Source organism: Heterocephalus glaber, unplaced genomic scaffold (genome assembly GCF_053883595.1).
Source record: "Heterocephalus glaber isolate CG9 unplaced genomic scaffold, H.glaber_assembly_v1.0 deba00001569, whole genome shotgun sequence".
NCBI classification, from domain to species: domain Eukaryota; kingdom Metazoa; phylum Chordata; class Mammalia; order Rodentia; family Bathyergidae; genus Heterocephalus; species Heterocephalus glaber.
Window position 1 is genome coordinate 834765 of NW_028258354.1, and position 8394 is coordinate 843158.

Consider the following 8394-nt stretch of genomic DNA (forward strand, 5'->3'; position numbering starts at 1 on the left):
ACTTCATTGAAGAGACCACTGAGTATTTTTCATTTGAGGTTCCGTGAACTTCATAAATCTTTGGGTTAATACCTTTTAAAATTTTAGAAAATTCTGCACTTTTTAAATATATCTTTCTTCTTTTATTCTCTCATCTCTTCTTTTGGGGTTCTATTTAAATGTATATTAGAACTTTTGATTGTGTTGCGTATGAAATAGACAGACAATATTTCATGTATTTCATTAGTTCTACAATTTGTGTGATTAACATACCATTTTCTCCAAACATTCTTTTTTCCATATCAGTCATAATAGATTTGCTTACCTTATTGAATCCTATCATCGTTCTCATATTTTTGAAGCTCATGTGAAGGGAGAATGTTTTAATACATGGAAAGGGGAGCATTTTACTTTTTAGTTTATTATTAAATATTATACATCTGATAAAATGTAAATAATGCTTTATAAATAAAAACAGTTTCACACTACGAGTGTGTATGAATATATATATTTTAATTATTGACATCCAGTTTTGTAGAAAAACTCTGGCTTCCTCTTTTACCAATCAAGTTACTTCCTTCATCAATTATTATACAGTATAACTTAATTTTCTTAAGACAGAGTAAACATAAAATGTTTCCATTTCTTATTTTTCTATAATTTTGCGTTTGATTGAAACAAGGAAAAATCATCTTTATGCTTTAGAGCAGATGTATACAAAAATATGTATATTTTTTGCTAAAAATTATGTTTATAATTGATAATAATATATTGTTTTCTTAAAAGTTGCTAAGTCTTCTCATAGAAATAATTATATAATTTATATTTTAATTACCTTAATTTAGGGATTCTGTAATGTGTATCTATATTAAAATAACATGACTAATTTGAAATATATATAATTTCAATGTTAACTAAATATAATTAACTTTCTGTCATCTCCAATACATTGTGCTAGTCATGTCCCATTCCCATAGATAATTTTTTGCCCTTTCTGCTTCACTTTTGTCCTTGGGTGTTTGATTCTTGTGGACCACCTCACTCAGGAGTCCATGCCAAATGCTTGTGACTGGGCTCAACCTATAGGAGGTACCAGCATAAGTAGAAGAGAGAATGTACTTTCTCTGGTTCTACCTGTAGTCATCTTTGTCCTTGCCATAGCTATTATCCTTCTTTGCCTAGTGTTCCACTGAGTGCCCCATCCTCTGTTTTCCAAATTTCCCTAGCTCTTTTTATATATGTCCTTTTCCTTGTGCTTTAGGCCCTAGGAATGACAACAGGTGGATCATTGTTAGCATCTAGGTGCCTAACCATGCCTTGTTTCCTTTGTGCTGTCCAAATTCTATAAGTAAATTCTTCCTCAGAAATTTGTTTACTTAAATAAAGAAGTTGTTAACATATTACACAAATTAATGCTAATTATTGTGATATTTCTATACATTATGTCTATCCCCTTTCTTCTGCCCTCAACTTCCCTCCCCTTCCTCCAGAAACATTCCCAGTACCTAAAATTCTTTGTAATTTCCTTCTGTCCTTCCTTACCCCAAACTTCCCCATCTACAGTGACCACCATTTTATTATGTCCTCCTACAATACTTATTTATTGGCTTCCATAAATGAATGAGAAAATGTCTTTGTCTGTCTGTGTCTGCCTAGGTTCACTCAATATAATGTTCTCCCATCATGGTGCTGCAAATGACAAGATTTCATTCTTTTTATGGTTGAATAATATTCCATTGTGTAAATATAAGATTTCTTTAACTATTCATCTACTCATGGACATCTCCTTTGATTTCTTTCTTTCTTTATTTTTTTTGGTACCAGGGACTGAACTCAGGACTTTGTGGTTGCAAGGCAGGCTCAGAGCCACCGAGCTAAATCCCAGGCCCTTGATTCCATATTTTGACTATTATGAATAGTGCTGCAATAAAAGATATATCCACCTACTTTATAACAAAAAGATACTTCTTTCCATAGACGGAAATAACATTTTGGTACAAAGATTTCATCTTCTTGAAAGATAAACACAGAGATGAAATTGTTGAATCATATGGCTAGATCCAATTTTAGTTTTTTATTATTAATAAAATACTTAATTATAAACTTCTCCAGAATAAAAACTAATTTTGTATCAAGCCTCTTTGAAACTTTTAAAACTATATGTAACATAAGCTTATTATTATTATTATGCATTCATTTTCCACTTTTCAATCTAGAAAATATGCTGCAAATTAACAAGGGGGAAAAATCTAAATTTCTTTATAGAGAAAACCAATGAACATAAGAAGTCAAAGCTAAAGCAAATCCAATCAAGAAATAGATTCTGCAAAGCCTATTGATCCTCCAATTTAAAATAAACTATCTCTCAAGGGAAAATAACTCCACCCTGATGGCTGTTTGAATAAACCAGAGCCACTCTCCTAGAGGGAAATTATATCAAATGTAAAAAAAATGTAATAATCCTTTTAGAAAATGAGGAAAAGCAATTTCCATGTTGGAGAGTGTGGTGGATTGACTAATGGTCAACTTGTAATGCCCAGCTGAACTGAATCAGCATGGTCTGGGCATGAAAGATCCACCTGAAGTTTGTTACCAATAGCCATAAAAAGAGAACTGGAGGGGAAGATCTTGGCCTATTGATTTGTTAGGAGAAGCTTTCTGTGCATGGTTTTCCTGATGCAAACTAGGATACTCTCATTGGAGGAGGAGCTTGGGTCCTTACTGTCACTGGGAATGGGCGCTGTTTTTGTCAGGGGAGCTCTGATCTTTAGTGTGAGCCTCACTTCCTGGCTCCAATGCGGATTCCTCAGCTTGGTAGCAGAAATCCTTCATCTCAACAGCCTAGATTTTCTGGCTTCCACCACTGGCCTCTGGGTCTTCCAGGTGCAGATCCTCAATCTGCACAAACATGAGACATTGCTGTGGGCTCTAGGCCACTGGTTGGACTCGAGGAGGACATTGCTCTGGACTCTATGGCTTCAGCTGGACTTGTGTGGGAAACTGCTGTGATCTAGGCCCTCAGTTGAATCCTTTGGGCTTCTATTGTCCAGTAAATATCTTGCACTCCTTTGCATTTAAATCTTTGGGTAATTATCATAAAATAACCTTATAAGTTATGTGTCCTGTATTTAATGTATTCCCTTGCTGAATCCTTCTGACTACAACAGAGAGCAAGCGTACTAAATACTTCATGTTCACCTGGCCTTGATTAGAATTAAAGTTTCTGTTCACATAAGAGATGTGAACATGAATATCATAAAACCAAGCTCCTTAGCTATTTTTTCAATTTAACCTCAGGAGAACCAACTAAAGAGGTTCAAAATCCATGGATAAACCAGTCCCAAAGCATTTTTTCCTGTTCTTTTTTGCCTTGTTCCTTTTTCTCTTTTCTATGCTTAAGGTCTTCCTTCTGAGAGGCCACATCTTGGCTTTTTTTCTCCTTCCAATGCTTAAGTTTTTCTGTGCTGACCTGGGCAGTTTCTGTTTCCACCTCTGTTTTCCCTCTTTGGATGCTCTCGTGTTCTAAATCCACTTCCTTAAGACTTCTTTTCCTTCTATTCTTGGGCCGCTCCTCCTTTGGTTTTTCTTTGCCTTCCTCTGGGTGCTTCCTTCTGTTCTGATGACTGGCTTGATGAGTACCAGTGCTGGATCCCGCGGAGAGGTGCTCAGGACCTGTAGATTCTACGCTGGATAAATTATAGTTATATTCTTGCTGACTGAGGTTCAGGGGTGCTGGTTTTTCTAAGAAACAGTCCCTGGGGAACTGACAGTAGCTCAGAGACTCTCACTCTGTTGTCCTAAACTGTGAACCACTGAGGTAACCGGTTTTCTGTTTGCAATATTGCATGATCTCAGGTAGGCCTGGAAGGTTCCAGGTGGAGTCTTTGATCAAATGTTTTATATCTCGGTCTGGAATCAACTTCTTCCCCATACCCACAGCTTTCCAAATATCTCTCTCATCTTCCTGAAACAGTCTTTGGCTCTAAGGTTCTGGCTTTCTGCACTTTAATATAATCTTCAATTTCATCTTGAAAAGAGTCTTATGACTTTGATTGCTTCATTAGGTTGACACGAAAGGATTCTTTTTGTCAGGCTGAGGACTTGGTAGAGAAATCTGATCAATTTATCTAGTATTTGCTTCAGTTTTTCATCATGAACTTTCCCCAAATAGTGAGACTGTACAACAGAGAGCTCGTAATATAAAATCTTTTATTGAGTTACCTCAAAAAATAGGATTGAAGGTCCCATTTGACCCAGCTATTCCCTTGCTGGGTATCTTCCCAAAATAATTAAAAGAATCACACCACAGGGATTTATGCACACCCATGTTTATAGCAGCACAGTTTGTAATAGCTAAAGCTTGGAAACAGCTCAATTGCCCATCAACTGGAGACTGGATAAAGAAATTGTGTTATTTTTTGTATATAAAATGGAATACTATTCAGCCATAAAGAATGAGAAACTAGAGACATTTATAGCTAAATGGATGAATATTGAGGCCATACTCTTAAGTGAAATAAATAGGACACACATGTAAATACTGAATAGTTTCTCTGGTGTGAGAAATTAAATGTGTAAATAAGGATCAAGATGTATAATTGATAATGTGAAATAGGAAGAAAAGATCTAAAGGAGTAGGGAAAGTGAGAGGGGTTGGGGAAAGGAAAAAATATGAGAAAAGGAAAAAATGGAAACAAATTCTCTGTAAATGGGGGGGGTGAAAAGAGGGCATGGGAATGCGGAAAATAAGAACCAAGATACATCATGTAAAGGAACACGATGATGATGAATGCAACTGTATTGTATATCTAAAATGTACCAATAAACTTAATGGAAAAATATATTTTATTATTAAACCCGTAGGACTACTCCATAGATGCCTTTTATATAAAGTACCTGTAAAACGTTCAGTCTTTCTTCGTTCAATATAGGATCTTCCCTGAGGCAGGGGCTGGGTCTACAACTACTGTTCCCCTCCCAACTAATGCCGCTGGCTGAGGGACAGGCAGCTGTGGAGGTGGCAGAGAGGCAAGAACAACCACTGCCGCCACTGCCTCTGCCTCCGCTGCCGAGGGGTGGGAGGAAATTTTAGTTTTTTGATGATCTTCTGTTTTTCATATTGGCTGTACTCATTTGCATTCCCACCAACTGGTATTAGAGTTCCCATTTCTCCTCATCCTCACCAGCAAAGTATTGTTTTAATTCTTTACCCTATTTTAAAATTGGATTGTTTGTTATTTCGGTGTTCAGATTTCTGAGTTCCTTATGTATTGTTTGTCATTTTGTTTCTCAGATTTAGCACTTGAAAGCATTTTTATTTCATTCTGCTGGTGTCTCTTAATGATTTTGTGATGATTTTCTTTGGTGTTCAGAAGTGTCTTAACTTGTCCTAATCCCATTTGTGTATTTTTACCTTTGCTTTTGGGTCCTATTTAAAAAATCATTATCTCCATCTATGTTTTAAAGTGGTCTCCCTACATTTTCTTGCTGAAAGAATAAGATTTAAGAATAAATTGGCTTATTTTTCATTTCAGGTTTATGATTTAGGCCTTTGACATATTCTGACTTGATTTTTGTGTATGGTGAGAGAAGGGAATCTAATTTTGTAATTCTGCATATACTTATCTATCTTTATCAACACCATTTATTGAAGTGTTTGTCTTTATTTTATATTTTCAAGTCAAGCATTCTATTTTTGTTCAGAATTGTTTTAGCTATTCTGGGTCTTTTGTGGCTCTGTGTAAATTTTAAGACTTTTTTCCTATTGCTGTGAGGAAAATCATTAGAATTTTGATTTGGAAATGTCTTAAATCTATAGAGTTACTTTAAGTGGTGTGGTCATTTTATCAATGTTATTCTACTTCATGAACATGGTATCTTTTCAATTTTTGTGCCTTCTAAAATATTTTTCATTAGCATTTTTTACACTTGCTTTAGAGATCTTTCACTTCTTTGGTTAGATTAATTTCTAAATATTTTATGTTTGTAGATATTATAAATTACCACTAAATTCATTATCTGTATAGAAATGCTACTTTTTTCTTGTATGTTGATTTTTATATTGTGTTACTTTGGTGAATTTGTTATGAGTTCTAACAATTTCTGATGGATCATTTATGTTTTTCAGTAAATAAAAGCATGTCATCCACAAACATAGATTATCAAAATTCATCTTTTAAAATTTGAACTTTTTTCTCTTGTGTTATTGCTTTTGCTAAGAATTTAAATACTATATTAAATAAGTGGTGAAAATGTGCATTCTTTTTCTTTTTCCCAACCAGAGAGGAAATGCTTTCTGTTTTCTTCATTTAGTATGACTCGGTCATGAGTTCATTTATCCATTCCTAAGACTAATTCTGTTTCATTAACCTTTTGTATACTTTTAAAGTTTTATTTCATATATTTCCCCTCTAATAGTTACTATTTATTTTCTTCTACTAAGTTCTGACTTGTTTTCTTCTTTCTTTTTCTAAGACCTTAACATGTAGTGTTAAGTTGTTCATATGAGGCCTCTCCAGTTTCTTTTATGTATGAATAAACATGTGCATATTCCCACAATGTGTATATTTGTTCAATTGTCTGTGTACCATAAGCTTTGTAGACTGTATTCAGTCTTTTAAAATTGTTTTATCTTATCTATTTTTTGAAATTTCTTGTCTGCTTCAATTGATTGGTTGAACTGGTCCTCAAATTCTAAAATTCTTTCTTCTGCTCATTCTAATCTTTTGTGGAAGCTCTGTTTTGTGTTGTTTATTTCATTGATGGAAACTTTTTTTCCCAAGTTTTCTGACTTTTTTTCTTAGGATTTCTATCTGTTTGATGATTTACTGATACATACACAACATAGTTTTTTTCATTTCTTTGTATTGTTTATTGATATTCTCATGTAACTCACTGAGACTCCTTAGGACAATTATTTTGACATATTTTCAAATGTCTCATAGATTTCCTTTCTTTTGAAATCCTCTTCTGGAGAATTAATTTTCTCTTTGTAATTGTCATGTTTCTGTGTTCTTATGTTGATGTCTGCACACTTGATGTGACATTTGTTTTTTCCAGTTTTAAGAAGTGGACTCCTGGAGCAAAAGAACACTAATGGGCTCATTCTTAGGTCCACAGGAATAAGCTTGAATAATATTGAGCCCTTTCACAGCAATAGCTGCAGTCCTACACTGTAGGCAGGTCAGATGACCTTCCCTAGATCCTGCCAATTAAAGTGTTGATACAGGTAGTGGCTCTGGTTGCTGTGTATGTAGAGCTATGGAACAGAGGAGTCCTCCCACGTCCTTATGAACTAGGACAAATTAAACAGGGAATGTGGTAGCAGTGTCTTCTACATAGCTGTAGGGTAAGGGACAGCACTCCCTCAGATCACACAAACCACTGGCAGAGTCCCAGAGACAAAGCTTGACCAGGAATTTTTCCAGCTCTAAATATGTGCTCTAAATATGTGGTGCAAATGAAGGTAAATTGGGAACTTCTAAAAAAGTTATTTAGACCATTGCTTACCTCCCCACCATATTAGTATATAACTATTTTATGCTATGGAATTGTGTGGAAAGAATTAGAAATAAGTATGACTCCCCCCAATAAATACTATCAGCCAAATTTTTGACTATCCAGTGTTTTGAATATTATAGGCAAAATTATCATTAGAAAGATGACAATGTTCCTTATTGGAAGCTGTGCAAATTCCCAATCAGCTGACCAAGAGTGTGGTGGCAGGGTTAAAAAAGACAAAACAATATCTCAATGCATAAATGGGGTGCCCAGGACAGTCAAAGCTCTTTTCTGGTTAAGGCACTGTCTCCTAGAACTTGCCACTATTTATTGAAGATGCAGCTTCTAGAAGGGGTAAGGGGTGGTGCAGGGAATGGTGAAGTGGAGAATTCTGACTCGAGCAGGTGCCTAGCAACAAGGGAATGAAACATTTTAACAAGAACACCTCATAGATTAATGAGAAATTTGTTTCTTCCCATGGATTAATTTTTGTCTCTAAAGGAATTTTCTGTATGAGTCATTCTATCCTTAGCTGCACTATTGTCTTGCCCTCCAAGACATCACAGTGTCACAGATCATTGAGACCTCTGCTGTAACCAGTGGTGTAGGGAGTTGTTCCTTTCCCACATACCAACTGCTGGCTCTACAGGTGAGCCATTGTGGGCTAATAGGCAGACTGAGACTTTTAATATGAAAAGCCGACATAAATTTGTAGCTTGGTCAGGGTGTTCTCCATCAGTTCCTATCTCAGTTCTTCTTTGAGAATGAAGAATTAGAGCTCCCCATAGCTCAGATACTTAAAAAACTCCAAAGAGGTTTATGCACAATTTGACTTCCAACAAGGGAATTAGGCTTTATCTTAACATGAACATTTTAGATTTCCTTATAGATAATATGACTAATTCTTAATTAACT

General features: G+C 35.2%; 1 pseudogene; it reads right to left on the reverse strand.

Moving 5' to 3' along the window:
• Positions 1-3295: 3295 nt before the first annotated feature.
• LOC101701579 (lysine-rich coiled-coil protein 1-like) lies at positions 3296-4040 on the reverse strand (annotated as a pseudogene).
• Between the last annotated feature and the right edge of the window lie 4354 nt (positions 4041-8394).